This window comes from Prionailurus bengalensis, chromosome D1 (genome assembly GCF_016509475.1).
Source record: "Prionailurus bengalensis isolate Pbe53 chromosome D1, Fcat_Pben_1.1_paternal_pri, whole genome shotgun sequence".
In the NCBI taxonomy this organism is placed as follows: domain Eukaryota; kingdom Metazoa; phylum Chordata; class Mammalia; order Carnivora; family Felidae; genus Prionailurus; species Prionailurus bengalensis.
Genome location: NC_057346.1, coordinates 111,826,944 through 111,843,086, shown reverse-complemented (window position 1 = coordinate 111,843,086; position 16,143 = coordinate 111,826,944). Strand labels below are relative to the sequence as shown.

Sequence of the window (16,143 nt, the reverse complement as noted above, 5' to 3'; positions counted from 1 at the left end):
TCGCCAGCTGGGCACAAGCCAGCGACTTGTCAGTCCCTCTGGACATGCTACTGTTTCCGCGAGTAAAAAGCCGGGTTCAGAGAGGTTAGGTGACTTGCCCGAGGTCACACAGCCAAGGCCTGGCTGCTCCCCTGCCCGCCTCTGCCCGTGCACGCTTGGCCCCCGGCGCCGGCCGCCTCTGGGTCCATCTCCCCCGGGAAGTGGCACGTGTGTTCCCGGCACCGTAAGCCCGAGGAGCGTCCGCACGCCGCCATGCCCGCGACCACCCGTCCGTCCTCAGCAAAGGTGCTCAGAGCCGACTCTGGCCCCCAAACACACAGAAGAGGAGGGACGCCTGGGGACGCACAGACGGCGGGGACGACGGGTCCCAGGGAAGACGCGTCGCCAGAACCCGCTTCCCGAAGAGGGGGTGTCCCGGCCAGGTGGGAGCAGCAGGGGCGCGGGCGCGGAGCAGGGTGGCGATGCCATGCCCAGGGATGTCCTTGGAGCCACCTCGTGACAGGGGTGGGGAGAGAAGGAACGGGCTGTGTAGGACCTTTTAGGATCGAACCAGAGGCTGGAGGTTGAGACTCTTCCCCTTGAGGAGCCATAGGAAGTTCCAAGCCCCTGGTGAGTGACGGACGTGCCATCTGGAAGTGTCCCCTGGAGACCAAGGTGCCCCAGAAGGAGAAGAGGTGGGGGGCGGGGAGGCCCGGCAGGGAGCTGAGCCACGGGTGCTTGTCTTGAGGACAGAGAGTCGGTGGAACCAGCCGGGAGTGGTCTCGGGGGCACATTTTTTTAATGCCTGGCAATTGTCTTTGGCTTCTGCAAGAAAAAGACGTTTCTGGAAGCTTGGCAGAGAATTCGGTGAATGCAAAAAATGAGCACCTAATTACAAGTGGGCCCCCCCCCAACTCCCACCTGGACCGATGGCCCCCACTCTGGTATTCAAGAAGCCGTCGGGGAGACTTTCAACCCCACCAACGGCTGCACCGTGTCAGGAACCTTCTGTAGGAGAGAACGTCCACACGCCGGCTGCATCCCCGGCCAGGCCTGGCGGCCAAGCCGTGGAGGGGAGGGCGCCCAGGCCCCGGAGCGAGCATGGCCATCGCCTTAGGAGGACGGCGGGGCGGGGGGGGGCTCGAGGGGCGGCGGGACCCCAAAAGGGCAGGGGAGATTGGTGCCGGGGCCCGAGCCCTGGCTTCGGGGAATGCGCCCCACCCGCCTCCAGCCATGGCCCAATGGGTAGGCGGAATCAGCCCGCTGGACTGAGCTATCTTGGGCCAGAATTTGGAATGCCACACGTAGCAAACAGTTAATGATCAACTATCCAAAAGGCCTAGAACTAATAGCGCTATAAAGTGCGTCAAATATCTGCCCCTGACCAGACTAGACATGACAGCCAGGGAGGGAGCGCCTCTGGGTTTCCCCTCCCCATAACCTTGCTCTGCGAGGCGGGCCTGTGGGGAAAGTTCCCCTCGGCAAGCCATCTATCTGGAAACGACTCCCACGTGCTCGGTCACACCTCCCCCCGCCTCACGGCCGAGACCCCTCTCCCCTTGTGGCCTTCGCTGAGGGGACACATGTTCCTTCCCGAGTCGCATAGCTTGGGAGAAAGCCTGGAGTTTTTCTCAACAGAGCGTGTCTGTGCCCCCTTGCGGGAGAACAGGGGTGGGACGGCGGGTTTGTCCTCGAGGGGTCCCCCACCCCCACCCCCGCGCCGTCGGTGCCCAGGGAAAGCACCTTCTCCAGAGCTGCTGACTTCTGACAATTTATATGCTAATTCCCAAAATGATTCTTCCTACATTAAACGAAAGCTGAGGAATGTTCCAAAGGTCTGAACAGATTGTACCATTAACAGACAGAGGAAGGCAACGCAAATCCTGCCCACAGGAGTGGTGAGCGTGCGAACTCGCTCTCAGCACACACACACTTGCCTGATTTTAGGCCCACGTGCTCCTTCAGCTGACTCGGTCCAAGTAAAACTGCTTCGGCATCCAAAGCCTCCAAGTGCCCATCTTGACCTTGACGTCCCCTTCCCGAGCAACCTTTTGAGAAAGCAGAGAGTGCAGAAGAAGGCGGGGGTCCCACATTGAGCCCGCGCCCCCCAGAGCGATCGTCCGCCTTGGATCGCGTCAGCGCCGTCCAGGACCTGGGCCCCCCCACCGCCGATCCAGGACCGAGGCCCCCCGCCTCCTGGCCAGCCTCCTCGCGGCGTCCCACCGCCCCCCAAACACACTGGTTCTCTAGACGCTCCTCCCGCTTCAGCAAGACCTTCTTGCTTCAGAGGCTTTCGCACATTCTGTTCCCCCTGCCGGCGTGGCTCTTCCCCACTCCCTCGAGCAGGTTACCCCAACTCATCTCAGCTTAGAGCAGCCCACCCTGACCATCAGATGAAGCGAGGCCCCAGCTATACACACAGCGGGCACTACATTTCCGTCCCTGGTGCTCCTGACAATTCTAGTGGGATTAGCTGTATAATACTTTGTCCAGGGTCCGTGGCCATCATTCAGGTCTATCCTATATCCCCAGTCTGGAAGAAGGCTTGCCATAGAATACAGGGGATGGGGGGGAGAGATGGAGGGAGAGAAGGAGACGGACGTTTGGATGGATGGACAGAAGGAAGGATGGGTAGATGGATGTTGGCTGGATGGAAGGAAGGGTGAATGGATGGATGGATGGATGGATGGATGGATGGGTGGACGGACGATGGATAGATGGATGGATGGGCGGAAGGCTGTTGGGTGGATGAATGGATGAATAACACAAGTTATCCTCCAAAAAGACAATTGTCGTGGTGGGGTAGTTTGCATTTTCTGGAGCCAAGCAGACCCCAGGAGGCCACGTCTCCCTCTCCCGGCCCCGGAGGCAGACGTTCCGAGCAGGCCGCCCTCTTGGCCTCGTATTTCCATTGCTGGGCACTGTTCCCATAGCTCCCCCCTTAGAATGTCTGTACCCCCACATCAAACCCCACCTCCAGCTCAAGGCCTCCTGTCCAGGGACCCTGATCTCCCCCAACACCCGGAGGCTGGGGTGCCCCAGCCTATCTTCCTTTCCTGCCAGGACAGGTGCACCGAGGGGGGCGGAGTTGGGCACAGAGACACATGGTAGCTGTGCCCTTGAACACACGCAGGCCCAGCGCCAGGCTCGGCCGCTTCCCAGAGCTGGAACTTTCCTCCCAAACGGTAAGGATTGGGTCTGATAAAGCGTGCGGCACCTGGTGCGCACTCAACAGGCACGTTAACTGACCGATCACTCGGCGCCTCTGAAGGAGCGGCCGTTCTCGGGGGAAACCAAGCCAGGTTCCTTTCCAACGGCAGAGCCCTGTGAACAGAGCCCCCTCCGTCCGCATGACCGCATCTCCGCTCTCGGCGGGTGGCTCAGCCTTATCCCGCCTCTGAGTGGATGAGAAGGACCACCCCTCCAGGCTTTGTTTTCCGTATTTTATGGCGCCTCATCAAAGGGGGGGGGGGGTTGCTCTGGTGTCTCCCCGAAATCCCTGCAAACTCTGAAACATCCTGGAGCCCCAGGCCAGGAGTGGTTCCCGTGAATGCTCGTTTCCAGGCCGTCCGGCTCAAAGGCGACGGGTGCCACAGCCATCGGGGCAAGGCTTGACCACGGGCATCTCCTCTCATCCCTCCTCTGCTCAGGCCTGCAGGGGCCCAACTCCCTCACACACGAGCTAAGTCCTTACGCCGGTCTACAAGGCCCCCAGCGCCTGGCCACATACCCCCCTCCCCTGAGCGCCCTGATGCGGCCTCCCGAGCAAGCCTGAGCACCCAGGGCGGGCTCGCCTCAGGACCTTTGCACATGCCGCTCACTCTGCCCGCAAGGCTTTTCTCCCAGATCCCCACATGGCTTCCCCATCCCTTCCTTCCTACAGGTCTCTGCAGAAATGGCCCTTCATCCAAGAGGCTTTCCCTGACCCACTACAAACGGCAGCTTCCCTGCCCCAACCTGAACCCCCACTGCCAGCACCACCGCCATTCGGCACAGCAGTGACGCTTCTCCCGCTCAAGCTCTGTTCTCTTGTTCTTGGTCCCCAGTGGGCGCCCAATTAGTGGCGACTGAGTGGATGGAGGGATGGGGAGGCATTCATTCACCTATCAATAATAATAATCAACGGTAATCATCATCATCGATAAGTGACTGTGCATGAATCAGTACGGGATCAGTGAGTGCAAGGTCGTGCGTTGTAGCGGGGTTCCTACAGGGGCAGGAGCAGGCGCTCCGATGGGCGTCGGGGACCTCCTCTCTCAGGAAGCAAAAAGAAGTTGCCGCCTGAAAGATGTGTGAGGGTAGGCAGCACCTCAGGCAGAAAGAATGTGTGCAAGGGTCCTGGGGCAGCGGTAACAGATGAGCACACAGAAATGCGTCCTCTCCCCCTCTGGGGGCCCGAAGCCAGAAGTCAAGGTGCCGGCAGGGCCGCGCTCCCTCTGCAGGCACTGGGGGAGGCTCCCTCCTGCTCTCCCAGCTCCTGGGGCTCCAGCGTCCCTGGGCTTCTGGCTATGTCCCTCCAGCCTCTGCCTCTGTGGCCACGTGGCCTCTCTGTATGTTCTCTCTTCTCCTAAGGACACTTGCCCTTGGATTTAGGGCCCACGTGGGTAATCAAAGATGGTCACATCTCGTGATCCCTTAACTCGATTACATCTGCAAAGACCCTCTTTCCTAAATAAGGTCACACTCACAGATGCTGGGGGTTGGGACTTGGACAGATCTTTCCGGAGCCACAACAAACATCCTGATGGGGTGCTGTCTGGGTGTGACCAGATGGGGAAGCTGGGCGTGAGCGGGTGTGACCGCCCCACCGTGCCGAGAAGTGGGGGCCGCAGGTGCCCTCACAGCCGTGGGCTGACCCGGAGGAGGCTGAGTGGCCTACGTCCCCGGGCCAGCGGAGCGCTGGGCAGACCCCCGGTGCTCAGCAAACACATCAGCGTGAATCCCCCGGGCCCCGAGGTACGCTCTGTGAGGGATCCGAGGTGCCCCCCAAACGAGCCCAGGGTGCTCCTTGCCTCGATGGCTTCCCCAAGACAAGAGGGTCCAGCGTGAAGGTCTCCACGGGCCCTTCCTGGGAAAAGCTCTCCAAACACACCGAGGGGCCTACCCGTCTGGTCATCCGCTCACTGGGCAGCAGGTGCCTCAGCCCATTACCGCCTCTGCACGTCACCACCCCAGCCACACACACACACACACACACATACACACACACACACACCAGGGCCCCCTTCTTCCTCTCCTCCTGGACACACCCTTTGCAACATCCACGCTCCGGAACCCTTTCTTCCGCCCAGAGGCTGTGATCCCTGAAACCCCCAGAGCTGCCATTCGCTGTCCCCGCCTGTCTACGGCCAGGTCCCTGTGTCACCAGACACTGCTCCTGCCCGCACCCTGCCAGCTCAGCAGAGGGCTGGCCCAAGAGAGAGGCGGCCTCCAAGTGGCCCCCAGCGGGAAGACAGAGAGGAGGAGGCCGGTCCCCACCGCAGGCTCAGAGAATCACCCAGAGGCGCCTTCCCACAAACGCCTCCCTAGGCGGACGGGCCCGGGAGGCAGGGCCAGCAGGCCTCGGGGGAGATGGACAGTTGGTTTTGCTCCGCGGATCTGGATAAACTGGAAATGCAAAGGCCCGCGCCGGGCGTCCCTAGCCGGGGAGACTGGAGGTGCTTCAAAGAGCCGGGCACGGCCAGTTCACACGGCCGCGGCCAAGCCCAGCTCGGTCGCCCATGCCGCTCACCCCCGGGCCCGGGCGCCCGCCCCGCCGCCAGCCGCAGCTCCCCAGACCCTGCACGCAGAGCGAGGCATCTGACCGCCAGCACCAAGGCCTCCTTCTATGTCAGATATTAATCAAACGCATCCTGACAATGATCAACGGAGGCGGCTTGGCAGCGTGGGCCTGGCGGGCCTCCAGGCCCACCTCCAGCTACAGGAAAGACGAGGCTGGCAGAAGCGGTCCTTGGCAAGGGACGGCACATTGTCCCACAGCTGTGGGAACGTGCTCTGTGCGCAAACATTTCCTTAAAACGAGCTTACGAGGAAATGTTCGCGACGGCCTTAGTAGAGACCATCAGCCTGGCTGAGCGGGGCGAGAGTCACGTCAAGCCCCGGCCACGTCCCAGACTCCAAGGGCCATGCGAGCGGCCGGCGGGGGGATGGCTACACCGCGGTGGCGGCCGGGGAGGACCCTGCGGCACTCTGAGCGGCTTTGTGGCTGGCACACGCTTCCAAGTTGGCTGGCGGGGGGGGGGGGGGGGGGGGGGGGGGGGGGGGGGGGGGGGGGGGGGGAGGGGGGAGGGAACCCGGGCCCCTCCCGCCTCCAGTGCACTGGAAACTCATGAGGACTTGGGGCTGGCAGAGCTGGGGAGTGGGCTGGGGCGGTGGGGGGCCTCGGGGCCGCCCTGCAGGAATGTCGGGGCCTGGCTCGCTTTCTGAACCTGCCATATGGCCCCGCGTCCTGGGACCCAGGCTGGGAGCCAAGGAGGAGCCCTGTGGCTGGGTCCACGGCCCTCCTGGCCGCGGCATGAAGCCATTTGTCAAAGGTGTTTCCCAGAAGCCCCTCTGGAAGGCGCTGCCCTTCGCGAAGCTGGCTTGGGCTTCAGCCAGGCGGAGACGTCTGGGGGCTCTTGGCCAAAGTGCCAGCCGTCCCGAGATCAAAAGTCCCTCTCCTGGTTATGCTTGGCTCTCGGCGGCAGGCGAGCTCGCCGCGGGGTCACCGACGGCTGGGCGAGGCCGGGGCCGCCTCTCCCAGACGACGGCGTGGCCGCGGGGGGCTGACCGCAGGCGTGCCCTGCTGATCCCCACATCGCAACAGGTCCACGGCGGGGAGCTCCCCCCGGACACCCAGGTTTGTTCAGGGATCATTAGCTGTTTGACAGACAGGCCCAGAGCAGGGATACGAGACGCCAGAGGGAGGACAGGCCCTGCCAGCTGACACGATGTCGGCACCTGGAAGGAAACAGGGTCCACGCGGGTCCACAGCCGAGAAGTCAGCGCCCCTCCACGGAACCCGCTTTCTGGAAAAGGAGCACCTTCTAAACAAACGCACGCTTCTCGCTGGGCAGTGGAGGCAGACCGTCGGTCCGCTTACGGCGGGAGGAGCTGGTGGAGGCTCCGTGGGCGTGGACGTGGACGCCCCGCGGCCCCGGCATCTGAGACGAAGACGCGGGACGTTGCTTTTGCCGTGAAGCCCTGCGTGTCCCAGTCCTGACTCACCCGCCGCCGACCGCGACAGCCGTGGCAGGACATCTCCAGATGCGGCTGATGACCATACCCGTTACGGTTGCCCTCGATGGCAACTGCCGTTATCAAAGCCAAGAAGATGTGAGTTGGGACCGAAGCCGGGGGTGGGGGATGGGGCGCGTGCAAAATCCGCGAGACTTCCCTTGACCACCAGAGCCACACGCCCCGCGGGGCTGAGCTGCGCTGACGGCCGGCCCCGCACTCGCCTTCCGGCCGGCCTCCCACCCGCCCTCACTGCAAGCTGGCCGGGTGGGGACCACCCTGTTCTGCGGATCAGGCAGCCGAGGTGGGAAGAGTTTGTGCGGCCGGCGGGCAGCACGGGGACCCTCGGCCGTTCCCAAAGACTCAGCTCCGGGTCTCCCTAGGATGGTCTCTTGCTGGCCCCTCCATCCGCGTCAGAGAATCGGCAACTTACACCGGTGGGGTGCCGGAGAACAACAGACCCATCTTACAGACGCACATGCCAAGGCCCACGTGACTTTGCTAACTCGCCTGAGGCCAAACGACCACCAACCGGCAAGACCAGGACTGGAACCCGAATGGGACACCTGAGTCCCCCCCTGCCGCGGTCACGTCCCCCTAATGTCTAGCGACGGGGCCCCCGGAGACACGGCTGTGTTCAGGCGCCCACCGGAGAAGCCGAGAGAAGAGCCGCCGTTGGCCAGTGCTTGTAGGAGAGAAAACCCCTCTGCTGGGCTGGATTGTGTCCCCCGAAGTTCATGTCCCCCTGGAACCTCAGGGTGTGAGCTCGTGTGGAAACAGGGTCTTTGCACTGGAGTAGGGCGGGCCCTAAATCGAATGACTGGGGAGGAGCCCACGTGACCACGGAGATGGGGCCCATGGGGCCCCAAGACCAGGGACGACTGGGGGGGCGGCCCCGAAAGCCAGAAAAGCAGGAAGGACCCTCCTCTGGAGCCTCCGGAGGCCCTGCTGACCCCTTGATCTTGGTTGGACTTCGCTCCGTCCCTCAAACTGGGAGAGAACTAATTTCTGCCGTTTAAACTCACCTCGCTTGCGGCCCCTTGTTTCAGCCCCCCCAGGAAATTGTTTCAGCCCCCCCGGGGATGGGGCTGAATTTTGTTCTGGGAGCAAAAAGAGAACAGGTGCCAGAACTCTCCGGCAAGGGCACAGACCCCAGAGCCTTGGAGAACGGCCGCTCTGGGGCGGGCTCCCTGCTCGCAGCCGGCCGAGCGTGGCGTTCCCGCCAGGAGGGGCCCCTCTCTCCTCCCCACCCCCCAGCCCCGTTTGCCTGCCAGTGTCCGGCCTGGAGTCCCCGTCCCCTGGCCGCCGTCCACCACCGCGGGGCCGGAGCAGAGATCCTGTCCCCTGTACCTTCACCGCCGCGTGGCCAGAGCCACTGCCCTTCGGAAATGTAGCCAAACTATGCGGCCGGTGGAAAGCAAGACCTTTGGGTCCCGAGTGCCCCCAAACACATTCTTTGCATCTCTAAAAAAATGCCAACGGCATCAGATCAGAACGAGACCGTTTGCCAGGCCGTTGGCCGGGGCGTGCGAGGCCTTCCTCAAGCCCGAGAGCGGATGATTCTTCCCTGTGTCGGGCCTGTCTCCTGCCTGTGGCCAGCCCGCGTGGGGCCCGTCACCATGTGCCACCTTCAGACACCTCCGCTGGTGATCCGATGCCCCCAGCTCTGAGCTAAAAGCAGCCTCCCCGTCCTCCATCAGGTGACTCTCAACCCCGGACTGTCCCTGAAAGAAATACCATCCCTTTTGTCCATCGGAGGGGCCAGCGCTTTGGTTTCTGGAAGCAGCGAGCACAGACGTGCACGAGGCCTAGAGGGTGGGGCAGGGGTGAATGCTGGGGGGCGGGGGTGTATTCCAGAATGTTCTGAACCTCAGTCGCCCCCCGTGAGACAGAAAAGAGAATGATGAATGTGCATGGCTCACTGCCACACAGAGAGGACAGGAGCAGGGGTCCCTCGAGGTCTGCTCTGATGGTGGCCCCGCGCCCGGAGGTTTATTGGGTCATTGTTTCCAAGGACGTGGTTTTAGGCCCTTCTACCCCCCTCCTCGTGGGTGCCCCTGCAGCACCTGGCCTCAGAGAGAGAAAAGGTGGGATCTGGATGGCCTGCAGAGGACAGGGACAGCAGCCGAGCCAGCCAGACTACGGTCAGACCGCCCCCCCAGGGTCTCCTGGACCACCTGTGGTCCGACACCTCGGGACCAGAGCAGCCGGACTCACATCTCAGGCCCCGTCCCTCTGCTAACCAGGCGTGATGGTGTTTGAGCCCCAGGTCCCCGGACAACAAGCCCCTTCGGCAAGAGACTTCGCGGACCCCGCATCTGAGTGCAGGATGCACGGCCCTGGCGGATGACTAGCGGCCCTCCCTGGGTCAGGTGGCCACACACCCCACAGTAGGGGACCCGGGAAAGGGAGGTACGGGGGTGGGGGGACTCTGCCCTCTCACCCCCACCCACTGGCTGCCCAGAGATAGAACGAGGCCTCGGGGGCGGGGCACAGGGTCGGGCACCCACTCATTCGCCTGTTTACTTAACCAACAGGGATTTATGGAGCACCCACTATGTGCCAGGCAGTACTCTGAACCCCTGGAACTCAGCAGTGAATCCAATAAAGTCCTTGCCCTCCCGAAGTTTATCAGACGATCAGACAGGGACCGGACAAGGAGAAAGTCAAGGCAGTGGGTGAGGGCGGGGCAGGGTCTGACCTACCTAGCGTGGGGGCCATGGCACGTGTAAAGGTCCCGGGGCACACGTTCGAGGAGCTGTGGGGAGGGGTCACGCTGAGGAGATGTGGGCTGGCGGGGGTAGCCCACTAAGAGTCAGGCTTCCGGGGAAATAGGGCCATGTGAACACAGCATCCATAGAAGTGCAAGGTCTCCCGGGCCACGCCAGCCAGCCCAGCACCCAGGTCCTCACTGTAGGTGTCAGATGTGGACACATCTTGTGCCCAAGGAGACGGAAATGTCCCCCGTCCTGGGAAGAAGGGACCCCAAGCTGCCTTCGTGGCGGCCAGCAGGCGGGGCCGGGACGGAGACCACTCCAGACCCACCCGGAAGGGTCCCCCCAGCCAGACAGGGCCAAGCCACGGCTCTGCCCCGAGGCGCTCTGCTGGCTGGCTCCGTGGGGACTTGGCCCCCCGCGTTAGCGCCGCCGCACCGCCTGCCCACCAGGCCAGGCTGTCCTCCGTCCCAGAACCTACAGGTCAGCAAAAGCCCGTGCGAACTCAGCAGCCCCAGGGCACCGCAGGCACACAGGTCTCACGTACCCTTTCGGCCGGTTACCACGGCGATGACGGAGCCCTGCCGGAGGCGACCCGAGGAAGTTCCCTGCACAGGCCTTGGGGTCTGTGGGAGGAGGAGACACCTTTGCAGAGAAGGGAGGGACGGAAGTTCCACGGGGGTGACTGCCCACCCCCACCCCGCCCTCTGCCTGGCCTGGTGTAGGAGCTGGGAGGGAGGGTAGGTCCAGGCTGGGCCTAAGGGGACACCTGCTGCTGGAGCTCTGCTGCCCCCCGCTGGCTATCCCCGGTACTGCATGTGCGTGCAGGGCAGCCTCCCTCCAGGTGTGTGCGTCCCACCTGGCCCTGCCTCCCGGCACCCAGGCCTTCGGTCTTGGGTCCTCACCTGTATGCAAATCAGCTCTGGGGCCCCCAGCCCACTGCTAGCAGGGGCAGCGTGAAGAACCCGCATCCCTTGTCCCCGAGGCCGGCCGGCAGTTGTCCGGTGGACCGACAAGGTGGCCCCTCTGGGACCCCAGGAAGCCCACCGTCAGGTGCCGTCCCCCGCCCCCGTGCACCGCTCCCCTAGGGGCGTGTGAGTGGATGCTGCTCGGAGCCAGCTCGGGGCGTCCTCAGAAGGCGCCACCTCAGCCTGGAAACAAGAAGAGTACCAGGGCCGGGCACCCAGTGGGGAGGGAGACCAGCCCGTTGGGAAGTGCAGGGAGCCGCGCAGGGGCACCCAGGAGCCTGTCGGTAGGGCCGGCTACTCCCTCTGCACCAGCACGTCGTGGGGAGATGCCAGGCACGGCACGAGCCACCTCCACTTGTCCCCAACCCCTCTAAGTCCTGCAACCCCTCAAGGTTGCTTCCGTCCTGTGTCACACACCGGGACACTGAGGCCAGAGGAGAGAAGGGGCCGCCCCCCGAGTGGGGTTCTGGAGAGCTGGGGCCAAGCCCATGTGACCTCCAAGCCCACTTGCCATCGCTCCGATCAATTAGCAAACCTGTTAGTCAGTCAGTCAGTCAGTCAGTGGCCTCCTGGGAGCCCGCCAGGCCACCTTGGCTCCCGGGGTCACACCAGGATGGCCGGTGGCCCCAAGGGGGCTGGACCACTCCCCACCTTGCAGCCACCTGCCTCCCCATGGACCCCCGCCCTCTGGGCCCAGAGCAGGCTGTTAGGATCGTGCCACTGCCCCAAGGAAAGTCACCACCCGGATGGCATCCCCAGCACAAACCACCCCCCACCCCCCGGTTGGCATCCCCAGCAACAAGCCCAAGACGGATGCCCTCTCCGACAGCCCCGGACCCAGGCAGCAGGTGCCTGGGTGTGTTCCCGAAGCTGCTCGGGGTCACCTGATGGAGAAGAGCAGGAAACAGGAGCACGGCCCCGTCCACACTGCTTTCTCCCTGGAGCACCGGTCCCACTGGACGGGCCTGGAGCTTGGCATCTGAGGCCCAGTTGGGCTCCGCAAAATCAAGAACCACCACTAACCACCACTTGTCAGGGGCTGTGTGAGTGCCCTGGGGCCGCTGTGACCAATGACCACAAACAGGCAGCTCCGAACAGCAAATGGATTCCCTCCCACTTCCGGCCCGAAGTCAAGGTGTGGGCGGGGCGCTCCCTGCAGGCTCTGGGGCAGGGCCCTTCCTGCCCCAGCATCTGGAGCCTCCAGGGTCCCTGGACTCATGGCCACTCCCCTCCAACCGCTGCCTCCGTGGTCACGTGGCCCCTCCCGCACCTGTGTCCTCTCTTCTTCTTCAGGGACACCTGTCATTCTATTTAGAGCCCACTCTAAGGACAGAACGATCTCGTCCCAAGATCCTTGACATAATTGCACCTGCCGAACCTATTTCCACGTACGCTCACGTTCAAGGTACGGGGGTTAGGGCCTGGACTTTGGGGGCTCCCATCGATCCCCCACAGCGGCACGAGGGGAGGGGCACCCTCGGTGACTGTCACCTAGCCAGCCGTGTGAGCCTCACCTGAGGACGGGCTACAAATGCACATTCCCAGGCTGGCCCCCCAGGCCTGCTGTTTCTGAACCTCTAGCGGGGCCCAGCCACCTGGGTTCCCCAAGCCCTCCAGGGGCTCTGATGCAGGCTCACGTCCGAGAGCCACCAAAACGATACCAGAAAATGTCCCTTCTTGACTCCCACATCCATATGTACTATGGGCTCAGTTTGCACTGGATGGGGCATCACATCCATGGGGATTGATTTCATTTATTGGGGTTGAGGAGGCCTGAGACCCTCCGGGATGTTGGGTGCTCATAGGCCCGCCCGCCTGTGACTCAGCGCTAAAGCAAATAGAGAAGGGGGGTATGGGGGCCAGCAGGGGCACCAGGGAAGCCTCCTGGGGGTGAGTCGGCGTCCCCAGCCTTGGCAGAAACCAGAAGTGAGCCACTTTACCCTAACTCGGTGAAGGGAGGGGAGAGCCCGCCAGGAAATCGGCAAGGGACCTCCACGCGTGGGGGGCAGGGGGTGCTGGGGTGCTGGGGACTCGGGTGAGAAAACCAAAGCACGCACGAGCCAGGCCACAGACCAGGGCATCGGTGAGGCCTCTGGCCCTTCCCGGGCACGTAACTTCCTATCAGGATGCTTCATCTCCAATGGTGCTTTGAACGTGGGGCAGGTGGTGAATCTCCTGTCCCACATTTATTTGTTAGTATTTTGTTGGCAGTTTTTCAATAGAACTATTCTGCATTTCAGGTTATGGCTTAAGGACAGTTTTCTTTTAAAATACTTTTTTTTATGTTCATATTTATCTTTGAGACAGTGAGAGACAGAGCATGAGTGGGGGAGGGGCAGATAGAGAGGGAGACGCAGAATCCGAAGCAGGCTCCAGGCTCTGAGCCGTCAGCCCAGAGCCCGACGCGGGGCTCGAACCCACGGACCGCGAGATCGTGACCTGAGCCGAAGTCGGACGCTCAACCGACTGAGCCACCCGGGCGCCCCTTAAAGACATTCTTCTAAGAAGGGTCCACGGATTCAGCAGACAGCCAAGGGCCACAGTCGCCAACCCTCTGCCCAATCAAGAACCTTCCAATGTATTTGAAAGCTGGTCACGCCTACTTTTTCCGCGATCCACCTTCCGCCAGGGGGTCCCGTCCTTCCCCGAACCCTCTCCTCTTTCTCAGCGTAAAAGCTCTGGGCAGCACAGTCTGCGACATCCAACACCATCAGAGAGACGAGCCACCCGCGTCCACGCCATCGAGCGGAAGGACCCACAGGTTCGAGGTTTCCGGGTTTGTTTCGCCGCAAACGGTCCGCGGCGGGAAGCTGTAAGTGAGCTTCCGCCCGAACACAAGGGGTGTGACGACCCAAGGGGGAACCCTTTCGACACGAACGGAAGTGACGAAGGAAATGGGTGAAAACCAGCCCCCCCACCCCGCCCTGGAGCCCCCTCGCTCACAGGGAAAGGAGCACCGAGAGGGGGAGGAGGCGGACACTCACCGCTGTGCTGTGCCCCCCCAGCTGCCAACACTATGCGCCGTGCGGGGCTCAGGGTCACCTGGGGGGCTGACGGTGTGCCCCCACGACTGAAGACGGTGGCCCGAGGATGCCAGGACAGCCGGGCAGCAACCCCAGCCTCCCCGGTCAGTGGGGCCGGATGCGGGTCACGTGCGGGGCAAGAGACGCCGCAAAGGACCTATCCGGAGGGGCCCCTGGGGGGACAAGCTGTCCAGCACGTGTCACACCTGAGGACAGGCCTGGCACCTGTCACTGGAGGTGCCGGGCCCGGGGGAGGGAGCCAGCGGAGGAAAGGCCGAGAACCCCAGCGTCGGCTCCAACCACACGTACCTTAATCCTCCGGGGAAACCGTGCCTGGGCCCCGAATCTCCTCTCCCCGGGGCCCTGCTGTGGGGCCGGCCTCAGGGGGTAAGACGGGGGGCAAGATTCAACCCCGAGTTGTGGCCAGGGCCCCACAGGGCATCGTACGGACAGCCCCAGCCGCGGCTCCTTTGCGGTGACCACCCCCCCCCCGCACCCCACTCCGCTCTGCGCACGAGTGAGCCCTGGGCCATCCGCCACCTCCACCAGAAGGCCTCCGGGGTTGCCCCTCGCATGCCCTCCGTCCTTCCCTGCACGTGGCTGGCGAGGACTTCCAGGCTGACAGAGCAGATCTTACCTTCATGGTTTGAAACGGGGCACCCGTGAGAGCGGGGGGGCCCAGAGCCCACGCGCCTGTGCGCTGAGCAAGCTGCACGTGAACGCTTGTCATATAGAAACCAAGGGTGCCTCCAGGCCTGGCGCTAAGACCCACAGGGCAGGCCGAGGGCACCGGCCTTCGTGACAGAGCTGGGCTCACCCTCCGCCATGCCACCCGTCAGCACGGGCTCCTAAAAGAGAAAAAGAAAAAAAAAAAAAAAATCTTCTTGTGCCTCAGTTTCCCCACCTACAAAGAGCTCCAAGATTGAACCACAGGTCTGCAGTTCGACAAAGGGCCGGGGGTCAGCACATCAGCTTCCTTGGGTGTCATTACTTCACCCACCCACCCACCTCCCTTCCCAACCGAGGGAGACGGGGGTTAGGAGGTCTAACTGCACGTCAAGGTCACGGCGTGTGGCAGGTTGGGGCCCAGACGCAGGCTGTGGACTCCGTGTGCCCTGAGCCTCTTTGGATGGTGGCTAAGAGGGGAGAAAGTCGCAAGGAGCCCAGCCTGCCCCCCCCCCCACCCCCGAAGCATGCCTCTTCAAGCCGTCACCTCCCACTTCCCTTGGGGGCTGTCGGGACCCTCCTGTGTGCGGGTCACACGTGATGTCACAGCGCTGTCTCTACAGACACCTATCCCTGGCCCGCGGCACTCACGTCCTCGTGCTGACGCAGGGAAGAGGCTGCACCGTTAGCAGTCAGGTGGCCTTGAACAGGCTTCCTGCCCCCTCTGCACCTCAGTTTCCCCATCTGTCAGCGGCGCCCCAGCCCGTGACTCCACAGGATTCAACAAGCCAACACCCTGCTTCGGACAGTGCTCAGAAGAGCGCCACTCAAATGGTGACTCCTAATTATCGCTGCCCCTTTGGACTCTTCAAAGACCATTTACGTGCTTGCTGCTTCAAGGACGAGACGGCGCTTTTGCATCCTTCACCTCGTGGGCCCTCACGAGACCCGGAAACGAGATGACAAAGCCAGGGCTGTGGGTCACACACAGCTCTCATCCAGGGGGCGTGTCCCGGCCCCGCCCAGCACACCTCCACCCCCACCAGGTCTCCCACCAACAAGCAGCCCGCTGCCTCCCCTGGCAGAAACCTGGTCCCTTTTTCCCTAGGGCTGCCAGGGAGCTCCCAGCTGGCCTGCAACCATAGTGGGTCCCCGGGTGTATGGGCAACCTCTTCCTCCTGCTCCCGGCCCCAGCCGTTTCTGTTTTTACCCCACTTTACATCGGTGCCTGGCAGCCTGCAGAGCACATTGACAGAGTGGGTGTTAGCATCTGACGTGAGCCACGTGCTCCTCGGCATTCAATGGCAGGACTAGGTATGGAGCACTAGCCACACACAAGCACCACCAGGGCCTGGGGACGGAGGAAGGAATGGGAATACCCAGTGCCCCACAAGCCAGGGAACAGCGAGGGGAGAGTAGGATCACGTTGCTGGGGGAGGGTGGCCGGACCCCCGTGGGGGCAGCACCCCATCTCTGCCCCCTTTGTGTCCAGGGGCCCCGGTAGCTGTCCTTGCCCAGTGCGCCCATCGGGGCCCAGCCAGATTCCCTATATGCAGTTGGGCAGTCTGCACACAGACC

General features: G+C 63.0%; 1 long non-coding RNA gene across 1 annotated transcript; it reads right to left on the bottom strand.

The window, feature by feature from the left end:
- Positions 1–1,734: 1,734 nt before the first annotated feature.
- LOC122484093 lies at positions 1,735–15,068 on the bottom strand. Its single transcript, XR_006297537.1, has 2 exons — positions 14,537–15,068; positions 1,735–2,027 (listed from the first exon to the last, which is right to left on the bottom strand). It is a non-coding gene; the product is annotated as an uncharacterized LOC122484093 (long non-coding RNA).
- Positions 15,069–16,143: the final 1,075 nt, after the last annotated feature.